At 43.8% G+C, this 25,058-nt stretch overlaps 1 protein-coding gene and 1 long non-coding RNA gene across 6 annotated transcripts in view; one reads left to right on the forward strand and one right to left on the reverse strand.

The window, feature by feature from the left end:
- The window catches only part of AKT1 (AKT serine/threonine kinase 1), a 115,406-nt gene that overhangs the window by 61,315 nt on the left and 29,033 nt on the right, over positions 1–25,058 (reverse strand). The window lies entirely within an intron of this gene.
- The window catches only part of LOC140913430 (uncharacterized), a 38,611-nt gene continuing 17,770 nt past the window's right edge, over positions 4,218–25,058 (forward strand). Inside the window, exons 1-3 of the long non-coding RNA XR_012159585.2 lie at positions 4,218–4,323; positions 5,115–5,197; positions 17,387–17,487. This is a non-coding gene — a long non-coding RNA (uncharacterized LOC140913430). The remainder of the gene's footprint in view (positions 4,324–5,114; positions 5,198–17,386; positions 17,488–25,058) is intronic.

A 25,058-nucleotide genomic window follows, 5' to 3' on the forward strand; every position in this document is an offset into this window, starting at 1 on the left:
TTTAAACAACGGTGGGTAATTTAGTAATTAGTCAACTGCTTTATCAAACCCACAATAATTTTTAGAGCATAAAGAGGCAATTCTCCACTTAAGTTACATAACATCACTCACTTCTCTAAAAGAATGAAGCACAAGAGAGATTGCAATGTGAAGGGTAAAAACCTAACTTTTAATACGCAAAAGTTCTAAAGGTCCTTCAAAGTGCTTGTTCTCTCTTTTCTGAGGAAAGCATCCCTAAAGCATATCATGCCACTGGTCGTACGAATATTTTGCAGAGATAGCGTATTGTTACACACAAACAATACAGCCACACATAAACTCCTGGCAACAGAAGTAACAGTGATTACAAAGATCAAATCTCTATTTACTAGGGAAGCAGAGTGGTCTACTTGACAGGGCATTGGACTGGGATACAGAAAACATGGGTTCTATTCCCAGATCTACTGACTTGTTGTGTAACCTTGGGGCTCCAGCCCCACCTATTCCCCCCCTTCCGCTGAGGCCCCGCCCCCATCCACTCTTCCTCACTCGCCGCTTTTCCCCTCCCACCTTCTCCTGATCCAGGTCAGGAGGGACTTGCCTGGAGAGTCAGGGTTGGGAGCTGCAGCCGCCCGATGAAGGTAGAAGGCAGCCCCAGCTCAGCAGGGGCTGGAGCGGGGGGTGATGACTGGCGCCTCCTTGCCTACCCTGCTCACAGTAACCAGACTTTAGGTGTCTGGTCAGTAGATCTGCCAGGTCCCCTTTTCAATCTGACCTTCCGGTTGAAAACCAGGCTCCTGGCCACCCTAGGCATATCACCTCCCCTCACACTGCCTCTGTCTCCCTTCTCACTCTTTGCCTTTATCTGTTTAGACTGTCACTCACCACAATTCTGCAGCACCTAGCACAGTGGTATCCAATCTCAGCAGGGCCTCTAGGCACCATAAGTAATTTCTGAAGAATTATTTCTATTGCATTGTGCCTAGAGGTCCTCAATCCTGGTGTTAACAAATCCAGGGACTCTGCTCCAAGCTTTCTTCATCACTTGCAATTTGCTAATTTCATTCAGTTTCATTATAAAAAGCATGCAGGTGCACATACATACAGGAGAGTTCACCGTAGCAAGATATAGTGATCCTGGCTGGTTGTTTGAAGGGTTTGCTCCCAAATTAAATAATAGACAAAAATTACAAAAAAAAAAAAAAAGGCACAACAGGTTATTGACCAAATCTCCTTTATTCAGCTCTCTTCCCATCCCCCATCCCCACCCCACCTCTCCTGCTGTTCTGCTTTCCACCCCAGGTGATTTCTTTCATGATGATGTGTACTCTGCCCCAGGAACTCCCCTACAGCTGCCTTGCCTCTTTCCCTCTCCCACCTCTCCTTCTGTGGTGCAGCCTCCTCCTGCTTCTCCTACCTTCTCTCCCCTTTCTCAGGGGCACGCACACAGCTGGCTGTCGCTTGTTGCCACAATGGCTTTTGTCACCTTTTATTCTAAAGCAAAAAAAAAAAAAAAAAAACTCATAGTAAGTGGAGGAGAGGATCTGCCCAAGACTTAAGGGGTGATCTCCTCTGGGTATTGGGACTGTCTGAGAACATCTATTAGCACTGATACAAGTGTTATTGCAGACAGAAAAAAACAAAGACCCTGCATACAATCTAGTATGTTTGCCCCAGTTGAAACAGGTTTAGAAATAGTCAGAGGTACCTTAGGAATTTCAGAGGAACTCATCCACAGGTGTTGTGATTTAACATTTACATTCAAAATGTTAAATATACTTTTTTTTTTAAATCTGAACTTTAACGTAACACTGGCAACTCTTGGGAATCAGTAATAGGCTACGGAGCCTTTCACTTCTAAACCATCAGTTCAAATCCAGCCCAGGTCAGCAGTGTCCAAGAGTCATTACCATCAGGCTGATTATGTACCTACTCTGAGTAGAATGAGCTCGTGGTGTCAGCTGAGATCTTGTAGACAAGAGTCTCAAATGAGAAGAGCCACCATCATGACTGGACAGGGCAGACTGGGGGCAGCTTGCCCACCTGCTGTCTGGACTGCCACTGTTTTGTGACTTGTTCTCTAGGGCTGTCAGGCTGGCACCATCTCCAGCAGTGAAAACGTTCTTCACTTACTAAAGCAAACGCAGCTACAGACAATGAGCATCAAAATAACCAATATCCACTTACAGAGGGTAAATGCTTCAGCTTACCCTACAAAATAACCCTCAACCCCTCCCAACAATACATGGTATATTTAAAATAAAAACAGACAAGGAAATAAGTTTCAAATGTGGAGGACTAAGCCCCTAACAATTTTAAGGTAGGTCAGTTTTCAGGCTTAGAAATCTTGATGATATCCCTTTAATGATGAACTAGAGCAGTGGTTCTCAAACTTTTGTAGTGGTAACCCCTTTCACACAGCAAGCCTCTGAATGCAATCCCCCCCCCTTATAAATTAAAAACACTTTTTTTTATGACAGGTTTCAGACTATTATAAATGCTGGAGGTGAAGCGGGGATTGGGGTGGAGGCTGACAGCTCGCGATCCCCTGAGGGGTCTCTACCCCCAGTTTCAGAGCCCCTGAAATAGAGAAAGGGTCTAGTTCATCATTAAAGGGATTTAATTTAACCTGGCACCTTACAGTGTCTTGCTGAGTTCCCTCAACTCCCACCGACTTCAGTGTCTTCAGCACCTGCAAAATCTGATCCTCACTTAAAGCCAAAATTATAATTAATAGTTTTACCCTGCAAATTCACTAAGAGTAAGAGTGTGACGTTACAATCTGCCCTTTGTGAGGAGTGGCATGTAGCTATGTCCCACAAGCGGACCAGAGAATGAATTCTGTCAGTGTTCCTCCCCTGTGTTCCCCCATTGCTCTGGGGAGGAAGTTATTTCACTTGTTTCATGGAGCAGCTCACTCCCAGCTATGCACCTATCCAGTAACTCTAGCCAGTCCCCTCCCACTTGCACAGGAAGGGACTGGAGTGGAAGGGTCAGGCAAGAAGTAGCTGCTACTTGTACTTCCCACCACAGCCTGAGTCACAATCTGAGCAGGGTTCAGCAAGGGATTTTTACTCTTCCTTTCTCTTTTCTACAAATGAGTGACAATCTGCCATAAACTCTTTCTCCTCATTAAAGTTTTCAGAGGAAAGGTTTAATTTTAGAGACTTTTTTTTTTTTTTAAGTGAAATATGAGCAGGATTTCACACAAAACTGCACTGAGTTGTTGCAACAAACATTTTACCTCCTCTTTCCCATTTTACATTTTATAATTTTATTTCATGTTTAAATTTAATCACTCCAGTATTTTTGCCCTACAGCTTTATTCCACCAATAAGTTCCAGGTAGAAACCCTTGAGGAATTAGGATTTTTGTTACCGTCTTCTATACGCTTCTTTAGAATGGGACCTTCACTTATTCATCACTGTAGGTGGTTCTCTTTCCTGATTCACATTGCTAATTTGCAGACTAGTAGTAAATTTCTAAATTTTCTTAAATTTTATGCTTGGTCTATGTCTGGAGCTTAATAAATTGTTGAGTCTTTTGGTTTTTGTTTGTTTGTTTGTTTATTTTTATTACCAGTATCAAGGATTACAACCAATCAGTAAATAATAATAAGTACAAAAACAAGATGTCTTGATGACCTGCAGCATTATGAAGCACATTGCAGTAACTATAGCATATGTGCCATTACATAACATGCTCTGAAGTGACAGGATAAACCAGAAATGTAACGAATGAGCATGAAATTGACTTATCCGTGGTTACAGGTGAAAATGATTAGAGAAGCTTGAATATACACTTAATCTATAGATTAATAAAACCGTAGGAAGTCTGATGATCCATCTACGGAAGCGCTGGAACACAAATTTGTCGATAAAAATCATGAATACATTTATGAAATTTCTGTTCTTGATAAACAAGTTTAAATTTCTATGATCGGCAATTGTAACTGCTAAAAAATATAAACCTACTTTACCTGTGACAGCTGTCATATTTTATCCCCCTTTAGAAACCATTCTTAAGTATAGAACAGTATGTAAAGGATATATGTAAAGGAGTTGGAACTTTAAAAATAATCACTCAGTAAAGCAATAGAAATGTATGAAATGAGGTGAAGTTTTGCTTTTTTTAAAACTGTGTGTGTAATTTTGCCTGTTTATTAGAATACAAACTAATTACAATAGGATATTTGAATATCTAAAGACAGAACTCTACGATTTTTGTTAAAACAGACAAGATACAGCAATGTCAAAATGCCCGGACAAAGCTGATTTAAAAAACAAACCAACAGCCTTTCCTTCCACTCGTGTTTGGAGTGTTGGACATTGGCATATTTGAAGGGTGAGTTAAAACATCGTTTTTAAAAAAGGTTTTATGTTCTGATTTTATTTCTTTAAGACAATTGTAAGTAAAAAGATATCTGAAGTGGCTTATATTAGTCATGTTGCTGCACATCCAACAGTTTCAATACATAAAAAATTCAAAGTGCAAGAGATGCAGGATAATGCAAAAGTGTGTGTGAATAAGAAAAGTAAAACTGCAGCTTTATTAGGTAACAGTAAAAAATAGCAATGAAGCACCATAGAAAACTGAACAATTTACAAAGCAAAACATTTTTTCCTCTGTGATTCATTGCTTGTGTAATGCCTTGGCAGTCATCTTTGTTTTCAGTAACAGAATGCTAACAGTGCAAAGAGAGAAAAGCAAAAGTATATTTTATAAATCCTACATATAAAATCTGGATTTGAATAAACTCATCTACAACTTGCTAGCTTAAAAAAAATATGTAAAATCTTTATACACCATTCTATTTACCCAAAGCAATTTTTGAACTGCAAAAATTCCAAAACTATACATTTCTGTAAATATACACAAAGATTGTTAGACCGGTTTCATTTTGTTGCCTTGTCTCTGCCCCCCGCACACATAGCACATTAAAATCCTTAATATACACTTTGGTAAACCTGTCTCATGCCAAAACCACTTTTCATTACAAGACGTACTGCAAAACATACTTGCACTTTAATATTTCAAAAGTTAAACATGAAACTCTTTTGGTTCATGAAAAGTTAATTCTACAGAGAATTTACAATAATGCAGGGTTATTTTTTTTCCTCTCCTCCCCACAACAGTGTCTTACTGAATCTGGAGCTGTCTACCACTGATAAACTGTCTAACATCAGAAACAGCTGCCACTCCCTGGGAAGCTTACAGGGTAAGTGGAGAATAATGAGCAGCAAGCACCAGCAGAACAAAAGAAAATCCATCTTTATTTACCAACTGCTGCATGCTTGTTGCTGCATCAAACTCATTCAAAGCCAACACCACACCCTCTAATTCATAACAGACTGTATTTAAGCAGTCTTTGCTTAAAATATTTTATCTAAACTCATGCATACACAGAGGATTTTTTAAAAAAGAATTTGATTAATAAAGCAAGAATCGAACAAGTTTACAAAAAGTACAGGTTTGACCGTTAACTTTTTAATGCCCCAAGCTAACTAGAACCTGCTTAGAAGCTTTGGGGGAAAAACAAGCCCACAATTATATTAAATGTACTAGAGTGACTATCAGGAAACTATGGACAAATAATGTATTATTTATTCTGCTCTGAGCATCAAAAAGCACCTTTATTAATGGACAAAACGAACACACTAAATATTACATACAGAGAAAATTATAATGCACTCCTTGATTGCACACATTACTATCTGAGTGCAACATGAATGTTATGCCAAATGCAGTACTAATGTTTCGCCAGTCAAAGAAACAGAATGACTCATTTATAAAACTTCAGTGGAAGCAAAGAGTGGTCTGCATCCTGTCTGCCCAATAAGGCTTCAGCAAAACAGATGCCAGCTTCCTTAAAGATGTGAAGTTTTTAAAACATGCCATCTCATGTGCACTGGTGTGACTGAAAAACGGGATGTGAATTCACAACTAGTGTCTGCTGTTCAAGCAAATTATGTCCATTCACTTTAAAATCAACTTTATTAAAACCAAGACAGATTCTTTTGTTGGAAAGGGTTTGACAACCCTCCTTGTGGTGGTGGGTTTTTTTGTTTTTTTGTTTTTTTTAAATAGAAGCAAGCAGTTTTCAGACAGGGAATTAGTTTCACATCACATGTACATTTGATGCTTATAAATTAGAGAAGTCAGTTATGCCAAACAAAATATGTGTTGTAACTTTTTTGATTTCTAATTTGTTTCCCTCAGTTGATATGCCTCCTTTTTCTCCCCCTGAACTAACTGTCAAAACAGTATTTGGGTTTAGGGAGCTTGGGAAAAAAATAAAATGTATGCTAATGTCTTTCCCAATATGCTCACTAAGAGGCGAGGACCTCTGGTTTGTCTGCCTATTCACAGGAGTACAGAAGGGGGCCAGTGCTTTGATTATTTTTGGGTCACACTCTGGATGTGTTCTCAGCCTTTGCCTCCAGCATACAGCTGCGGACACTTTGGCTGTGCCCTGAATCTCAATGAGCCAGCTCAGACTGCAGTCAAGGGTGCTCCCCAATAGGGAGGTCAAGCCTGAGTCAGCAGACTGTCTGCACCAGACTGGCGCTCCACAGCTTATCCCAGCTCTTTTTCCTTTCACTGACCATATATGGCAGTCCACTGTCACAACAAGCTAATTCAGTGCAAGGCAAATCTGCTCACTGCTTTATTCTTACTCATTTTCCGTGCAGCTGGATAGTAGTACATTACATTTAAGGCCCTACAGCAGCCTGCATGACAATGATTGACATTATTGCCAACAGGTTAAGAAGAAATGCCTCTGCCTCTAGTGTGGCTCTGATTATCCTAAAACTACTACTGTTTCTCACGGTCACACAAAGCTACAATATATGGCACCTGCTTAATTATCATATCTTCAGGGAATTTGAAGAGGGGGGAGGGAAGCTGGAGGAGGGGCAAAGGGGACTGATTAAATGGTCTCATGTTCAGAGCAGCACTTAAAAAAATCTTCACACTGTACTCAAGTAGAAGCCCATTAAAAACAACCAAACAGCAACTTATGTTCATCTGGTTTCACACATCTGTAGATTATTTTTTAAAAAAAACCAACACCACATCTCTCACATAGGGCCACAGCTACAAAACAATACGACAAATTATTTGGAGGAACTAGCAAAACAAAGACACCGAGATTGCTTTAGAAGCTATGTTGGTCTTTAAATATATGGACAGTGTAAATACAAACATTAATTAGGGGACCAAAAGATGCTCTAAATCATAAAGCTAACTTGTGTGCACACTGGACACCTATGAGACATCAAAATAAAGAACATGGGGAAACAGACATTGATGATGACTTATTCAGGCACCATTTTCACATAAAAGGTGGACGGTGACTGATTTACATTTTATATATACTTAAAGTTTTAAGAACACCCAAGTTCAAAACTAGGCATCATCCAACAAGCAACACCCTGATCTGTATCAGAATATCTATATTCTATACCACAGCATTTCAGTTTTACTTCATAGTATATTTGAAACACAGGGTTGGGTTTTTTTGGTTTGTTTTTTTGTGGGGTTTTTTTGCAGCGTTTTGTTTAGAAGGTCAAAAATGTTGCCATCTTGCTTACAGTAATCAATTTAAGCAGTGCCAGATATTCCCAAAGGAGTCCAAGAGAATTAATCAGCATACAAAACTCCTTACTCCTACCTTTGGCACAGCTTACTCAGGCTAGTCCTAACCTACAGCTGTCTCTAGTGAGAAAAGATGCAAATGAGGTTTCATTAAACACTGCAATTTTAAGGATAGCTACATAAATTATAAGGAAGGATACACTGAGCTCTTAAAGTATGGTAAAAACAATCAGAGTGAACTTTGTCTCCATTACGCCATGGTGGAAGTAAAAGGGCTAAAAAGAAAAGCTATTAGAAGCCATGCAATGTAATTTTAAAACTTTTCCATAACACAATATGATCAGCAATTACAGCATTTTAAAAATGAAAACATGCAAGTAAGACGTGCCATAGTGTATTACTTTGTTTTTGACAAGTGCCTTTATGTATTTTAACAACAGAACAAAGGCCAGAGGCATCAAACTGAATTAAATGTATTTTGAACCGTTTTTTCCCAGTGTTTTAGTTAGACTTTAAGGGGGACATGTCCAAAAGCACTTAAGCAAACAAGCCCCACTGACATTTGAAAAGCCTCTTGATTTTTCAGAAGAGTTGCGCACCTACAACTTCACCATGACTTCAGCTGGATTTGTGGGTGATCAGCACTTCTCTAAATCAGGCCCCAAATACATATAAACATAACCAATTGTTTGTGACGGGTGTGACATAATCCCCAAACAGCATAATGAGCACTAGTAAAATAAATAAACTTTGCTGACATTTTTGGACACCCATGGACTTGTCTAAACAAAGTCTAAAGGCCTTGGGTAGCCATGAAGATGGACACACACCATGCCTACACTGCAAACTTTTGCTGCCACAAGTTACCTCGACATAAAGCTGCCGCAGTTAGTATATGGCTTGTACATGTGCATACTTGGTTCCTTGAGTCTATGCTGCATGTACTCACCAGGAGCGCTTGTGTCAACTCACAGGGTGTGGTGCAGCATGAGTAGGTAACCCAGTGTGCATCTCACTACCATACAGCACACACTCGTTTGAGAAGTTTTAGCAATGCATGATGGGGCAGAGACAAGTCACACAGGGGTGACTGGGAGCAATGGATCAACTTCCCAGCACCCAACTGGCTCCGTCTCATAATGTCAGTTATATCCCATAATTTTCATGATTTTTTTAAAAAAATCCCATGAACTTGCATGGCCCTCCTCACTGTCCACCATCTCGGACAGAAGCACTGAGCCTGCAGAGCGCTACACTACTGCAATAAGTATAGCAAACACAGGACACACAATCCTCCAGTATTTTCAGAGCTGCAATGACAAACGAATCAACAGAGAACATAAGGATTTCTTGGAGGACAGATGGCTGTGAGACATAGTGAGAACCAATTCAAGACTGCTAGTGGCATTCACGGAGCAGCTGCAGACAGTGGTGCTTCTGGGCCCGAGAAACAAGCACTGACTGGTGGGTTCACATCATAATGCAGGCCTGGGACGATGAGCAGTGGCTGCAGAACTTTCAAGGCCACATTCCCGGATGTGTGTGCTGAGCTTGCCCCAGCCCTCCAGCACAGGGACACCAAAATGAGAGCTGCACTTACAGTGGAGAAGCAAGTTGCAATGACACTGTGGAAACTTGCAATGCTGGATTGCTACTGGTCAGCGGGAAATCATTTTGGAGTTGGAAAATCCACTGTGGGGCCCGTTGTCATGCAAGTGTGCAGGACCATTAATCACCTCCTGCTATGCAGGATTGTGACTCTCAGCAATGTGCAGACATAGTGGATGGATTTGAAGCAATGGGGTTCCTGAATTGAGGTGGAGCAACGGATCGCACACACATCCCTATTTTGGCACCAGACCACCTTGCCACAGAGTACAGCAACAGAAAGGGCTACTTTTTTGTCGTTACGCAAGCATTCAAGGATCACTGGGGACGCTTCACTGACATTAGTGTTAGCTGGTCAGGGAAGGTGAGTAACACTACCATCTTTAAGAACACATGACTGTTCAAAAAGTTGCAAGCAGGGACTTTCTTTCCTGAATAATGGAAATGCTGAAATGCCAACAGTGATCCTCAGGCACTGAGCATACTCTTTGCTCCCCTGATTCATGAACTGTACACTTGCCACCTCGACAGCACCAAAGAAAGATTCAACTACCAGCTCAGAAGATGCAGAATAACAGCTGAATGTGCTTTTGGTTGACTGAGGGGACGCTGGTGTTGTTCACTCACGTGACTGGATCTCAGTGAAGAAAACATTCCAGTGGTTATAGCTGCTTGCTGCTTCCTGCATAATAGCTGTAAAGCAAAGCGGGGGAAGTTGCCACTGGAGTGGAGGTGAAGCGGTGTCTGCTGTGTTTGAACAGCCAGACACAAGGGCTATTAGAAGAGCTCACTGTGGAGCTATATGGTTCAGTGAGGCTTTTAAATACCACTTACAGCGAGCCACAGTAATACCTCCTGGTGTAATGTGCTCTACCTGGCCCTGCTGTTTTGGGGCCTCTTGGGAATTCTACATCTAAGAATATAACACTGCAAATGCACCTGTTGATTCTGTGGTGCATACTGTACATTTTTTATTATTATACTGTGTTTGTCACTGATCCTATGAGTTGTGTCATACAGCACAACAGCAAGTATGTGGGTGCTTTCTGATCTGCTCGGCACTCTGCAACATATGTTGTGAACTAATGAAGATGAATTATTTTCCAAATAGAATTTTATTCAATAACAAAATTAGTGCAAAGAAAAATCTGTAAAATTTAAAAAGCAAATACATTAAAAACTTAATAAATTAATGGAACTGAACTTAACAAGGGGAGAGACTATTCATGCCCATTTTAGCTACACATACAGCAACCGTGGCTTTCACAGGTCAGTGTATGTAAAGCTGTGGTTGTCCTTACTGTCTCCCAGGAGGGATCCGACCCTGGGGGAGGGATCCGACCCTGATGTCATGTGCAATGCTGAGGGGCGGTGTAGGGAGGTGCTGCAGTGGAGATCTCCATGGACTGCAAAGGCAGGCAAGTCTGGACTTGTTGAACCTGTAGGTCCACAAAAGTCTACAGCATCTGTGTTTGCTGCCAGAGAAGCCTCATTGTTTCCCGACACACATCCCTCTCCTTTTCCTGTTGGGACTCCCAGGCCTTTTTCTCCTGCCTGCTCTTTCCTTCTCCAGGCTGTCTGCAATATTCACCCTCCAGGCCCTTTGCACACGGTCTGATGCAGCACTGGCTTGCAGGATCTCATTGAACACGTCATCCTCCTCTTTCTTCTCCTTATCTTGCTCACATATTCCGTGGATGTGGAGGGGAAACCCTTCAAGGCCACAACAACAGCAGCTACAGATAACACACACAATGTCAGTACAGTCACAACAGAAAGTGAAAGTTAAGATTCAGAACTCCCTTTCCTTGCTCCCCTGAAGTGTTAAACAAGACATGCTTATTGACAGTTGGTCTTCGGATTGCTTGTGCATGGCACCACTCACAGCACAAGCAATGGTGAGTACGGCCCACCGGGGTGAGGGGAATGGAGAGGAAATTGCTCAGGTGCATGAAACCATGAGTGCAGGGCAATGGCACTGACTACTGGCACCATTTTCCACACACAGTGGTGATTTTAGCAGATATCTCACTTCTGAGGGTAACAGAGGCAGAGAGACCACAGCTGCAACTGGCCTCCCAAAGCTGCCCAGGCCCGTATGCTGCTAGCCTGTTTACTGTGACGGAGCCTGCTGAAGTTATCGCCAACTGGCGTAGGAAAGTGTCCTACTGCAGAAGAAGAAATAAAGGCTGCCATCCTTAGAAACCTCTGGGAGAGGACTTCAGAGCACGTCCATGCAAATCTCTCAGGAAGATTCAAGGAACATGTACATAAACAAACTGTGCTGCATGGCCCCGACTGCCAAACTCTGTAGGGGAATGACAAACAGGTAACGTTACCTCTCATTGTTGCACCGCTACCTCTTCTAGTACAAGTAAATAAATTAAAAGTCGATTGTTGTGTCCTGCTAAGTTGGGGGTACCACCAGCACATCATTGTAATGGGAAAAGCAATTACACACATACCCAAGGTTCCTTCTCCTGTACCAGGCTTGCCTATGCTTAACTGGCACGACCGACTGAACTGTGGTGGAGTCTCACACAGGTCCCAGCTTGCAACACAGCTGGATCCTCTGGTTACGTATCCCTCATCCTGCTCTTCTTCCTTCTCCATCTCCGCCTTGCTGTTCATGCCAAGGGCTTGTGACTCGGGATCCTCGGAGGTATTGATGTTGGCCTGCGGGATGGTGGTTGGGCCTCCGCTAAGTATGGCATGCAGCTCCTTGTAAAAGTGGCATGTCTGCAACTTGGCACCAGATTGACTGTTGGCCTCCCTGGCCTTCTGATATGTCTGACACAGTTCCTACACTTTCATGCAACACTGCTTCTGGTCCATCATACTCTTCTCCTGCATCCCCTGTGCAATATGCTCGTACGTGTCAATGTTTCTACATCTGGTCCATAGCTGTACCTGTAACACCTCCTCTCCCCACAGGCCCAGGAGATCCAATATCATCTGTTTACTCCAGGCAGGAGAGAATGTCTGGAGCGTGTAGCTGGCCTGGTCACTGAGCAGTTGCACACAATGGAGAGCTGCTAGGTGTGCTTGCCAAGCTGGACAATCAGGAAAAGGCATTTCAAAAATTTGTGGGGCTTGAAAGGTGGGGCAAAGGGACCTTCCACTCTGCGTGACCCCTGGTCAGTGGCGTTCACAACTGTGACCAGAGTGGTCAGTGTCAGGCATTGTGGGACAGCTGCTAGCAGACTGTTAGGGTCGACACAAGTAACACAGTGTTTACACTTGCATTGTATTGGCCTCAGTACATTGACCACGGCTCAGTGCTGCTTGGGAAGAAGGTGTTACTGTGTCAATGGAAAAGGGTGCTTACAATCGGACGGGAGACAAATTTAAGTGTAGACACATGCGCAACTAGGTCAACACAGGTCAGCTTACATGGACCTAACTTTGTAGTTTAGACCAGGCATAAGTTTCTATAATTCCTGGAATAAATTGCAAGCAGCATTATTCTTAACATGAGTGTTGCACTTATTTGAACTTTGAGTTTATTTAAATAATATACCATATCTAGTATTGTTCTTCAGTGAAATTCTGTTGAAAGATTCAGAGATCTGGGAGTGGGGACAGGTAGAATGCAAAAAGAAAAGCAAATACAAACCAAAGAAGCATCCCTCGCAATGTATGAAAAACAAAAAGTGAATCAAAAGGCATAATGCAAGTTTTAATTCCACACACAGTTTATATATACTGTGCGTTGAAGACATTTAGGACAAGCTCTATTAAATGAAATAAAAATTGATTCCTCTTTTCATATAAAAGTTAGTAGAATCCAATATATACAAATTAGACTTTTATGGTGCATTTAAACTCTTATGCACTTTGCAAACATTAATCCTCAAAACCACTGTGAGGAAAATTAAATATTAGCATCCCAAAATTACAGGTGGGGAAAAGAGACAGAGAGGTGAAGTAATTAAATTAAGGCCAGAAAGAGAAAGACTGAGAGTGTGTCACAGGTAGAATGAGGGCTCATGATTTCTTGGCTCACACCACTACATCCTGGCTTCACTAAAACTCAACAGAGACTTTGGAGAAAGTGAAAAGAAACAGGAAAAAAAAAGAAAGGACTTCAGAAGAACAAAAGGGGTTACCAATACCTTTAGGGAACAATAGTTTCACTGAAGCATGCATATGAATAAATTTTAGAAACCTGCCATTTTGGAATAGAATGAAATGGTTGCATTCAGCACACCTGCCCAATAATCCACTTGATAATGAAGATAAATGGGTTTATTCCACTCAGTAAATTAGAGGGAGTTGAGAATAAAGACTCAATCCTGCTATCCTTTGGGTTCTGGGTTCTAATCCTGGTTCTGCCACTGATTCACTGTGTCATTCAATTACTGGAGTTTTGCATGAGAATGGAAATATTCACCATGAGAATGGAAAGATCGAACCCTAGCTCCAAGTTGTCTTGAACAATACAGATGTACCTCAGAAAGTTACTTTTTGTTTTGTTTTTCAAAGTCAATGAAAAAGTTCTAACTAATTTACAAGCAACAGAATGGACACATTCAAGATAGACTCCGGAAGTCCTGGGTGTATTCCAAACACTCTACACATACATGCAAAAAAACCAAGTTACAAAAACAGGTCAGTGCTATACAGATGCAATACCTAGTCTGTAAGAAGTCACATGAGAAAAAGGATGGCCTTTTCCATAGACAAGGCCAACTCTGTTCTCCCCTCCCCAATCCAACACACTCACTTGTAAGTTTATAAAACCTCTGGAAGTGGATGGTGAGACCAAGATAGTCCTGACTGTCTCATTAACTTGACTATTTAAATGGCTGCCAAGGGAAAATTTCAAGCAATTGTCAGCAAAAAAAATTTTAATGCCTGTTATTATCAGGGCATCCCTCCCCGCTTTCAGATTTGGTATTGTACAGATAAGAACAATAGCTCTCTTTCTAACTTAGATTGAGTCACTGCCCTGATGCTCAGTGAGGAAAGCCCCATGTAAGATAAATAGTAGGAATGCCCTGTTTGTTTCAGAGGAGTTATGAGAAGTAAAAATACACACCAGTTGGTTAATGCATTATCAGTGCAAACTGATATGCCATCCGAGCCCTGGCCCCAGGCGTATCAGTGCAAAGTGGCCCTAAATGGGGAGCTGAGGATTCCTCCTATGGAGGATTTGGAGTCGGCCTGCCCAGGATCAGGGAAGCAGAAAAGGTGACTTACAGCCATCCCCAATCTTACTCTCCTCAGTCGTGCCAAGTGTAAACTCAGTGCAGCTGAGCATATGTGCCAGAAACCAGATTATCTACACTAATGTGATGGAACATATCATAGCTGCCTACAGACAGTTTCACTGGAATTCATTCTTTTTTTTTTCTTTTTTTTAAATCACCACCACCACAACCACCAGCAATCAGTGTCCTTTTGTCAGTTTCAGCACAGAAACTACTGACTGAATGGATGTGGAGAAACCTCTGGGGTGGCTTCTCTGGGCTCGGATGAGGCATGTTATCAGGGTAGCATAGGGCAGCTATGTACCACTACAGCCCCAGGATTCTACCACAAAGCAGAGATCTTCCATCAGCCACTCTTCATAATCCTGGCTCCACTGAAGTCAACAGCAAAACTCTGATTGACTTCAGAGGGGCCAGGATTTAACTCAGTCTTGGGGGAAAAAAATCTCTAATACTCAATAGGAAACATTACTGCATTTTTAGCACACCTAATCTCCATTCTAATGGAGCATCAGCTTCATCCCTAACTGCTCAAAGTCCCAGCTGAGCAAACAACCCGTTCACTCCCATGCAAATATACTGCTTACTAAAACAACAGGATGTGAAATATAACTAATTCAGTGGATTGAACAACTGACTCTACACCAATACAGTATTTATTAATGTTCATATTGCACTAACAGCTTAGAATGTTAAAGATACTTTTGGTTAAATAAAGCAACCAGCTAAGGTGCCTATCCAATTCCAGGGACAGTCAGGATTTTCAGCTGAAGATGCAAAAGCAAAAACTCAAGGGTGAAGGCAGAGGAGAGACAGGACATTTCTTATTTAAAATAAGATCACAGGCTTTGCAATTAGAGCAATCCTACAGTAATGAGGATAGGCAGGGGGAGGAGAGAAATTCAGTGGTTCCACCCTCTAAAATTCCCCCCATTCCCAGGGGACACAAACAAACAAAGGACAAGCTCCCTCACTCTCCACACACACAGCCCACCCCCCAAAATCTAGTAGGGCGTCCAAAATAGCACTTCCTCCACCATAAGGATGTACAGAGGTCGGGGTCAGCTGCATAAGCGCCACCTTCCAGAGCACCTGATATCTCAAGTGCAATGTGGCACATGCACGTGATTCTCCTCCCCATCACACACGCACGTCTTCTACCCCCAGCATGTATCCAGGGAGCCCCCAGGGCAGACCAGCGTTGGTTTTTCCCCCCAACATTTAACATGACAAAAATCACTTGCCTAGTCAGGATATATTTACCCTAATAACTGCACATTCTGCTATGAACATGAAAATGGCTCTCTAGCTAAGTCAGATACCTGTGCTTTAAACATGAGAGAACCAGGAAGCCGTAAATAAAGCTTATGTGAACCTTTCCTGCTGAAGGTCATCTGGGGTAACGCTCCTGCAGAAGGGCATCTGGGAAGGCAGTCCTGCCTCAGGGAGTTTTTGCACAAGAAGGTGCACAAAAAAACCCCACGAATCCTGCTTTGCTTAGTGTACGTTTTGGACACATGGCAAATTTCCCCCTCCTCCTCCCAGCACTCCCTGAGCTGATACTGTCATCTCACTGCAGCTGCTATAGGGGGTTTGCTGCTGCCACAGGGGTCAAACCAAGAGAGGCCACCCTGACGATCCTGCTTCTGCCAGCAAGTTAGGTGGGGGAGGGGAGAAGCAAGGTCTGGCAGAGATCAGCCAAGATGTTCCGGCTACTGTGACTCCGACTGGAATCAGCTGCCCCAGAGAGGATGCTGCTGATAAAATGACAGGATAGGGGTGGGGTAGATGGCCATGCTATTAGACCGGTGGGGTCTCTGCCAGTCTAGGATGCTGACTCTTCTGCAGTATACCCTAAGTCTCAAAATCCCACACTCAGGACCACCATGGGTCACCAGAGCACACAGTGGGGTCGGGGCGACGGATTGGCTGGAAGGCTTTGTTTTGTTTTTAAAAGTGGGCTTAGCACTGCTCCACATCCAGGGTTTCTTTCCTATCTCTGAAAGCTGCCAGTTTGGATTGAGGCAATTTAAATAGCCTGACTATGTCTATGAAAAAACAAATGTCAACTGGGTTCCAATGCAAAGACTATGGATGGAGTCTGAGAGCTACTCACTTCTGTTCTCACCTACGACTTTGTAGCCCAGCAGAAGGGCTGCCAGTTTCTGTAGTGGAAACTCACAAAAGATCAGCTCTGCTATGGAAGCCTCGGCCTGTCCTTTTGTTTAGTGACATTATAAATCTGGATTATTCCTATAATTAAACTAAGATTTTAGTCCCTCCGCAAAAGTAAATATTGTACAAGCCAAGTTTTAATTTGCATGGTCACTATCAAACCTAAGGACAAGTGAATATATGTTCAACAGCAAATCTCCACTGTTCATTTCATCCTAAGGATAGTAAGAAGGATTGTTTTGATGGGGGGGGAGTATTTGTTTGTGGTTTTTTAAAGGGCTACCTTCTTGCAAAACTGTATTTTTCAAAATTAAGACATAATTGGCACAGAAGAAGGCAGAGAAAAAAAACCTTTTCAGTCTCTCCTTTAAAAAACAAAAATTAAACCACTGAAATAATTTTTGGCAACAAAATGATATTTCAGTGAAACACTTTACTAAGTACCTAGCACACTTTATGAGTGCTCTGTAAACAACAACAACATCCGAGAAACTCCGCAGTCTCACACTTTTCATCCTCCACCCCTTACTTTAGTACGTGAGCATCCGAGTTTAGCCACCTTTCCCTTTCTATGAAGAAATGGATGTCCTCCCCCAAAAGAATGACAGGCATTGAATCCTCTAACTACAGTAGCACTAATGGCTGGAACTATTATGAATCCAAAATAAATGTCTCCAATATTATAAGCAAGTTTCCCACTAACTTCAGATCAAGGGTTTTAAAACTCTCAGGTTAAGGTGTAAAATTTGATTAAAGTAGCATATCTTATAAATTCACCTCCCTTTCTTTTCCTTATTAAAATTACTCCCCAGAATGTGATTTCCATGAAGAAGTGAATCTAATATTGACAAGAGTCGTATGAAAAGGGAATTTTTGAAAGCCTGCACGGGACTCTTGCAGAAAGCCTAAAAAGGTAAAATCTATAGTAGTTTATCACACAAAATCAGCTGCTCTGCAGATCAAGGCTCAAATTCCATACTTCAGCTGGAATTCCTACGAAGAGGATGGGTAAACAAATTCCTGCATTTTTAATTCTTCGCACTTATTTTTAACAAGAAACAGACTAACTAGAAAGAGAGTTACTATTTTACAGTTTGCACTTAGTTCCTTGATGGGCATGCTTACTCTTGAAGGTAAAATTGGGAAATTATAACAAGCATTTGATAAAAAGGTTGGTTACAAAACAGCTGCCCCCCCCAAAAAATCTTCGCAGTACTGCAATTGTATGATTGTTTTAAAAGAACAGAGCCAGTATAATTCCCTTTTCCTCTTTACTGAAGTTTAATAAACATTTTTTCTGAGTTACCAATTTTAGGAAAATTGCTGGATAAACACTTGCGTTAACCCAGCAGAATGGCTCAGTGCCAAATGTAATGCCAAACTTCCCAGTTGCAAAATGAGCTGTTTTTACACACCAAAGTAACCACACAGCAGGCCTGTGGAGTCTGAAGACAGCTGACAGAGATGACTGTTGCTGTCCCCCCATTGCACCGACATCCATCCAAATACCAACATCTGCTGTGCTACAATTTACTTTTTACACAACATTTAGCAAAACAGTGCCTCTGACTGCAACATCATTAAGGAAGTAACAACAAATAAATCGCGAAGTCCCATCAGACAATTGTAAAATTAAAGCGTAGTTTGTCTTGCATACGCTGAGCTTTAGTTCAGATCTATTTGGACTTCAGAAATAAGCACTGGAATCTGTTTCCTTTTATTAAACACCCAAGCCAAAATTCCATAAACGGTGACAAGTGTAATCCATCATTACAGTGAAAATTACAGTTTTGAGGATATTGACTTGACTCAATAGACCAAAAAGCAGATGTCTGAGAGGCATCCTGGCCTGCCCAGTACAATCTCTGCAATCCAAACTGCTGAAAGGATTACGTTATGCCTTGAAGCAAGAGAAGTGTGCTTTCGTTTCAGGGCCCACTCCTTTTTAGGTGACCTGAGTGCATATTTGGGTTTGTGAAGCAAGGAATTAGCATTCCTAAAAACTGAAGTAGTCCTTGGTGTAAATGCAGCATAAAGTGCAGGGCAAACGCAATCCAATCTGATCACACAAGACCAAGGTGGTATGGTGGGTTGATACACCAATCCTTTTAATTTTGTAGACCTGGGTTCAAATCTGGATTTAAGTTTCTAAGGCCATGTCTATACGAACAGCACTGCAGTGTACCGGCTGCACCGCTGCAGAGTGTCCGATGAAGATGCTCTATGCTGACGGCAAAGAGTTCTCCCATCAGCATACAAAACCAGCCTCCATGAGCAGCATAAGCTATGTCGGTGGGAGAAGCTCTCCAGCCGACACAACACTGTACACACAATTGCTTATGTCGGTGTAACTTATGTTACTCAGGGGAGTGGAACATTCCCACCCCTGCGTGACATAAGTTTTACAGACTTAGGCTATGTCTACACTATAGCCTAAGTGAAAGCAAGGTTTGGGGGTTTCAGTTTATTTCCCACAGACATCTGTTCACAACACAGAACACAATCTGACAACGGGCAGTCGCTGGTTAGCTGTCTTTCAGGATTGTGCTGCTGCAAGTCAGATTGGTAGAGCACTAAAAGCCACAGCAGGGTGGGGAGCTTAGAATGTCTGCCCTTTGCTTGGCTATTGCTGATAGTGTTTGTCCCTCCTTTTCATAAGCACAAAAAAAAAAGGGGGGGAAGGCAACAAGTTCTGTCAGTGAAATCCTCATTAGCATAAATTGTGACTTTTTAAACATAAAAAAAGGCACCCAATTGCTTTCCAAAGAAGTGTTTGAAATTTTTCATTCAAAACGTTTTTTCAATGAAATATTTTAATGAAAAATGGAAATTTTCACAGGAAACTCACTTTTGATTTCTTTTGGGTTTTATAAAAAAAAATTACATTGAATGTGTTTGTTTTCAGCAGCAACAATATCTGGGTTTTTTCAGTTTTTGATAAAATCCTTAAAGCTTTTAAAGAAAAGTTGTTTTTCCATCAAAACATTTTCTCAGGAAGAAAAAACATTTCCCTACCCAGCTCTAGGCAAAGTGTATTTGCCCACTTCACTAATCGGCTATACCAAACACTCAGCTGACGAGTGCAGCAAACTTGACAAAAAGAACCAAGTCTCCATCACAAAGCACCCTATGTCATCCTATAGAAGCCATACAGCTCTCTCACTGAATCATGTGGTTAGAACAGACCACAAGAGTCATCTAGTCTAACCCCCTGCCAAGATGCACGGTTTATGTCATGTCTAAACCAGTGGTCCCCAAACTGTGGGGCACACCCAGAGGAACATTTAGGGAGGCACAGTGCGGGGCTCAGGCCAGCCCCCACGGGGAGGGAGTGCCATCCAGCCTCACTTCCACTCCATCCCCTGCCCAGTTCTGCCCTTATTCCCTCTCTGCCCCCAACCCAGCTCCAGCTCCAGCCCCAGCCCCAGCCCCGCTCCGACCCCTGCTCCGCCCCCAGACCACTTCTGCCCTTATTCCCTCTCCACCCCAGCCCAGCTCCAGCCCCACTCCGCCTCCTGCTCCGCCCCCAGACCACTTATCATAGAATCATAGAATATCGGGGTTGGAAGGGACCTCAGGAGGTCATCTAGTCCAATCCCCTGCTCAAAGCAGGACCCATCCCCAATTAAATCATCCCAGCCAGGGCTTTGTCAAGCCTGACCTTAAAAACTTCTAAGGAAGGAGATTCCACCACCTCCCTAGGCAATGCATTCCAGTGTTTCACCACTCTCCTAGTGAAAAAGTTTTTCCTAATATCCAACCTAAACCTCCCCCACTGCAACTTGAGACCATTACTCCTTGTCCTGTCCTCTTCTACCACTGAGAATAGTCTAGAACCATCCTCTTTGGAACCACCTCTCAGGTAGTTGAAAGCAACTATCAAATCCCCCCTCATTCTTCTCTTCTGCAGACTAAACAATCCCAGTTCCCTCAGCCTCTCCTCATAAGTCATGTGTTCCAGACCCCTAATCATTTTTGTTGCCCTTCACTGGACTCTCTCCAATTTATCCACATCCTTCTTGTAGTGTGGGGCCCAAAACTGGACACAGTACTCCAGATGAGGCCTCACCAATGTCGAATAGAGGGGGATGATCACGTCCCTCGATCTGCTCGCTATGCCCTTACTTATACATCCCAAAATGCCATTGGCCTTCTTGGCAACAAGGGCACACTGCTGACTCATATCCAGCTTCTCGTCCACTGTCACCCGTAGGTCCTTTTCCGCAGAACTGCTGCCTAGCCATTCGGTCCCTAGTCTGTTGCTGTGCATTGGGTTCTTCCGTCCTAAGTGCAGGACCCTGCACTTATCCTTATTGAACCTCATCAGATTTCTTTTGGCCCAATCCTCCAATTTGTCTAGGTCCCTCTGTATCCTATCCCTGCCCTCCAATGTATCTACCACTCCTCCCAGTTTAGTATCATCTGCAAATTTGCTGAGAGTGCAATCCACACCATCCTCCAGATCATTTATGAAGATATTGAACAAAACCGGACCCAGGACCGACCCCTGGGGCACTCCACTTGACACTGGCTACCAACTAGACATGGAGCCATTGATCACTACCCGTTGAGCCCGACAATCTAGCCAACTTTCTACCCACCTTATAGTGCCTTCATCCAGCCCATACTTCTTTAACTTGCTGACAAGAATACTATGGGAGACCGTGTCAAAAGCTTTGCTAAAGTCAAGAAACAATACATCCACTGCTTTCCCTTCATCCACAGAACCAGTAATCTCATCATAGAAGGCGATTAGATTAGTCAGGCATGACCTTCCCTTGATGAATCCATGCTGACTGTTCCTGATCACTTTCCTCTCCTCTAAGTGCTTCAGGATTGATTCTTTGAGGACCTGCTCCATGATTTTTCCGGGAACTGAGGTGAGGCTGACTGGCCTGTAGTTCCCAGGATCCTCCTTCTTCCCTTTTTTAAAGATTGGCACTACATTAGCCTTTTTCCAGTCATCCGGGACTTTCCCCGTTCTCCACGAGTTTTCAAAGATAATGGCCAATGGCTCTTCAATCACAGCCGCCAATTCCTTTAGCACTCTCGGATGCAACTCGTCCGGCCCCATGGACTTGTGCACGTCCAGCTTTTCTAAATAGTCCCTAACCACCTCTTTCTCCACAGAGGGCTGGCCATCTATTCCCCATGTTGTGATGCCCAGCGCAGCAGTCTGGGAGCTGACCTTCTTAGTGAAGACAGAGGCAAAAAAAGCATTGAGTACATTAGCTTTTTCCACATCCTCTGTCACTAGGTTGCCTCCCTCATTCATTAAGGGGCCCACACTTTCCTTGGCTTTCTTCTTGTTGCTAACATACCTGAAGAAACCCTTCTTGTTACTCTTGACATCTCTCGCTAGCTGCAGCTCCAGGTGTGATTTGGCCTTCCTGATTTCATTCCTACATGCCCAAGCAATATTTTTATACTCTTCCCTGGTCATATGTCCAACCTTCCACTTCTTGTAAGCTTCTTTCTTATGTTTAAGATCCGCTAGGATTTCACCGTTAAGCCAAGCTGGTCGCCTGCCATATTTACTATTCTTTCGACACATCGGGATGGTTTGTCCCTGTAACCTCAACAGGGATTCCTTGAAATACAGCCAGCTCTCCTGGACTCTTTTCCCCTTCATGTTAGTCCCCCAGGGGATCCTACCCATCCGTTCCCTGAGGGAGTCAAAGTCTGCTTTCCTGAAGTCCTGAAGTCCAGGGTCCGTATCCTGCTGCTTACCTTTCTTCCCTGTGTCAGGATCCTGAACTCAACCAACTCAACCAATTCTGGTCACTGCCTCCCAGAATCCCATCCACTTTTGCTTCCCCTACTAATTCTTCCCGGTTTGTGAGCAGCAGGTCAAGAAAAGCTCCCTCCCTAGTTGGCTCCTCTAGCACTTGCACCAGGAAATTGTCCCCTACGCTTTCCAAAAACTTCCTGGATTGTCTATGCACCGCTGTATTGCTCTCCCAGCAGATATCAGGAAAATTAAAGTCACGCATGAGAACCAGGGCGTGCGATCTAGTAGCTTCCGCGAGCTGCCGGAAGAAAGCCTCATCCACCTCATCCCCCTGGTCCGGTGGTCTATAGCAGACTCCCACCACTACATCACTCTTGTTGCTCACACTTCTAAACTTAATCCAGAGACACTCAGGTTTTTCTGCAGTTTCGTACCGGAGCTCTGAGCAGTCATACTGCTCCCTTACATACAGTGCTACTCCCCCACCTTTTCTGCCCTGCCTGTCCTTCCTGAACAGTTTATAACCATCCATGACAGTACTCCAGTCATGTGAGTTATCCCACCAAGTCTCTGTTATTCCAATCACGTCATAATTCCTTGACATCACCAGGACCTCCAGTTCTCCCTGCTTGTTTCCAAGGCTTTATGCATTCGTATATAAGCACTTGAGATAACCTGCTGATCACCCCTCATTCTCAGTATGAGGCAGGAGCCCTCCCCTCACAGACATTCCTGCCTGTGCTTCCTCCCGGTATCCCGCTTTCCCACTTACCTCAGGGCTTTGGTCTCCTTCCCCCGGTGAACCTAGTTTAAAGCCTTCCTCAATAGGTTAGCCAGCCTGCTCGCAAAGATGCTCTTCCCTCTCTTCGTAAGGTGGAGCCCGTCTCTGCCTAGCACTCCTCCTTCATGGAAGACCATCCCATGGTCAAAGAATCCAAAGCCTTCTCTCCGACACCACCTGCGTAGCCATTCGTTGACTTCCACAATTCGACGGTCCCTACCCAGGCCTTTTCCTTCCACGGGGAGGATGGACGAGAACACCACTTGCGCCTCAAACTCCTTTATCCTTCTTCCCAGAGCCACATAGTCCGCAGTGATCCGCTCAAGGTCATTCTTGGCAGTATCATTGGTGCCCACGTGGAGAAGCAGGAAGGGGTAGCGATCCGAGGGCTTGATGAGTCTCGGCAGTCTCTTCGTCACATCGCGAATCTTAGCCCCCGGCAAGCAGCAGACTTCTCGGTTTTCCCGGTCAGGGCGGCAGATAGATGCCCTTATTACCTCTCCACCTCACCCCACCCCAGCCCAGCTCCAGCCCCACTCCGACCCCTGCTCCGCCCCCAGACCACTTCTGCCCTTATTACCTCTCCACCCCAGCCCAGCTCCAGCCCCAGCCCCACTCCGACCCCTGCTCCGCCCCCAACTCAGTTCTGCCCTCATTCCCTCTCCACCTCAGCCCAGCTCTGGCCTCAGCCACAGCTTCTCTCTGCCCCCTGCGCTACCCCAGCCCAGCCCGAGACTCAGCCCTAACTCTACTCTGCCCGCAGCCCAACTCTGCCTTCATTCCTTCTCTGTCCCCAGCCTCACTCCGACCCCTGCTCTGCCCCCAGCCCAGTTCTGCCCTTATTCCCTCTCTGCCCCCAGCCCAGCTCCAGCCCCAACTCCACTCCAACCCCAGCCCCCCCAGCCCAGCTCCATTCCATTCCCTGCTCTGCCCCCAGCCCAGTTCTGCCCTTATTTCCTCTCTGCCCCCAGGCCAGCTCCGCCTCTAGCCTCAGCTACTCCGACATCCCCACTTCAGCCCTAGCTCCTCCTTCAGCCCAAGCTCCTCTGCTGAGCCAACCGAGCTGTAATGGAGGAGGAGCGCAGACAGATTCCATTACTGGGGGCGAGAGGGACGTGACAGGGAAAGTTTGGGCCCCACTGGTCTAAACCATCCAAGACAGACTCAAAACCCTATTAACTGCATTGTGAAGAGAAAACATCTTTTAGTAGATACCACTAAAACTTCAAACTTTTCACTAAGGCTTTATCAACACTGGCAACTGAATGACAAAACCTTTGTCTTTCAGAGGTGTTAACCCCCCCCCCCCCCCCGAAAGACAAAAGTTTCGTCGACAAAAAGTGCTGGTGTGAACAGTGTTTTGTTAGCAGGAGCGCTCTCCTGCCAATAAAGTTAACACCTCTCGTTGAGAGTCGTGTCACTAAAAGCTGCGTAGTGTAGACATAGCCTAAGTAAGGGTATGTCTATACAGCTGACATTAAATCACTGCCACGGCAGCGCTTCAACGTGGCTGTGTAGTCGCAGCTCCAGTGCTGGGAGAAAACCACCTCTGCAAGGGGAATAGCTACCAGTGCTGTCTACAATGCCACTTTACAGCGCTGAAACTTGCATCACTCAGAGGGGTGTTTTTTCACACCCCTGAGCAAAGAAAGTTTCAGCGCTGTAAGTGGCAGCATAGACAAGGCCTTACTGTGGCTACTAATAACCTCTTCACCCACAAACCAGATACAACAGTTGGAATCCAGTGTTTGTTACTGACATTAGTACAAAGTGTGCCAGTCCTGAGGATACAAGAAATTCAGTCTAAGCACAAATCTTGCCCAGAATTTCTTCAGGGAAGAGATTTAAAAAATTTTAAATATTAAATACAGAATTTCACAACAGGAGTTAAAGTCCATAGGAGACTTATCTGAAGATTCGTTCTCTTGAGAATTTTAGGCTGAATCCCAGAGCTCAGAACTGAAACCCCGTA

Source organism: Lepidochelys kempii, chromosome 6, assembly GCF_965140285.1.
Source record: "Lepidochelys kempii isolate rLepKem1 chromosome 6, rLepKem1.hap1, whole genome shotgun sequence".
In the NCBI taxonomy this organism is placed as follows: Eukaryota; Metazoa; Chordata; order Testudines; family Cheloniidae; genus Lepidochelys; species Lepidochelys kempii.